Source organism: Leptonychotes weddellii, unplaced genomic scaffold (assembly GCF_054177405.1).
Source record: "Leptonychotes weddellii isolate Sample4059 unplaced genomic scaffold, ASM5417740v2 HiC_scaffold_400488, whole genome shotgun sequence".
In the NCBI taxonomy this organism is placed as follows: domain Eukaryota; kingdom Metazoa; phylum Chordata; class Mammalia; order Carnivora; family Phocidae; genus Leptonychotes; species Leptonychotes weddellii.
Window position 1 is genome coordinate 1 of NW_028006053.1, and position 200 is coordinate 200.

At 53.5% G+C, this 200-nt stretch overlaps 1 non-coding gene across 1 annotated transcript; it reads right to left on the bottom strand.

Annotated features, from left to right (window-relative positions):
* Positions 1-63: 63 nt before the first annotated feature.
* LOC145719353 (small nucleolar RNA SNORA70) lies at positions 64-197 on the bottom strand. The gene has a single exon (XR_014142324.1). It is a non-coding gene; the product is annotated as a small nucleolar RNA SNORA70 (small nucleolar RNA).
* Between the last annotated feature and the right edge of the window lie 3 nt (positions 198-200).

The window sequence follows — 200 nt, forward strand, 5'->3', positions numbered from 1 at the left end:
CATACCTGTCTGCAGCCTAGATTGGAGATAGCATGAGGTCAGACCTCAGTGTCCACTGGAAAGAGCTGTCTCCAAGGTCCCTTAGGGCAACCCATACAATCAACAGGCTGCATACACTACCAAGGAGGCTACTGTTTGCAGCCATGGCACACTGGGCCCCCATGGACAAAGAGCACAGTCGGCTTAATTGGCTGCAGAGC